Below are 552 nucleotides of genomic sequence, written 5' to 3' on the forward strand. Positions count from 1 at the left end.
TGGGAGATTTTACCTTTGATGAGTATGAAGTGCCCCTCCTTGTCTTTTTTGATTACTTTGGGTTGGAATTCGATTTTGTTAGATATTAGAATGGCTACTCCAGCTTGTTTCTTCATACCATTTGCTTGGAAAACTGTTTTCCAGCCTTTCATTCTGAGGTAGTGTCTATCTTTTACTATGAGATGAGTTTCCTGTAAGCAGCAAAATGTTGGGTCTTGTTTGTTTAGCCAGTTTGTTAGTCTATGTCTTTTTATTGGGGAGTTGAGTCCATTGATATTAAGAGGTATTAAGGAAAAGTAATTGTTGCTTCCTGTTATTTTTGTTGTTAAAGTTGGCATTCTGTTCTTGTGGCTGTCTTTTTTGGGGGGTTTGTTGAGGGATTACCTTCTTGTTGTTTCTAGGGCGTGGTTCCCGTCCTTGTATTGGTTTTCTTTCTGTTATCCTTAAAAATATGGAACGCTTCACGAATTTGCGTGTCATCCTTGCGCAGGGGCCATGCTAATCTTCTCTGTATCGTTCCAATTTTAGTATATGTGCTGCCGAAGCGAGCAC

At 39.3% G+C, this 552-nt stretch overlaps 1 non-coding gene across 1 annotated transcript; it reads right to left on the bottom strand.

The window, feature by feature from the left end:
* Positions 1 to 445: 445 nt before the first annotated feature.
* LOC115029357 (U6 spliceosomal RNA) lies at positions 446 to 552 on the bottom strand. The gene has a single exon (XR_003834909.1). It is a non-coding gene; the product is annotated as a U6 spliceosomal RNA (small nuclear RNA).

The sequence above is a fragment of the Mus caroli genome, unplaced genomic scaffold (genome assembly GCF_978045245.1).
Source record: "Mus caroli unplaced genomic scaffold, Mus_caroli_1 scaffold_12, whole genome shotgun sequence".
In the NCBI taxonomy this organism is placed as follows: domain Eukaryota; kingdom Metazoa; phylum Chordata; class Mammalia; order Rodentia; family Muridae; genus Mus; species Mus caroli.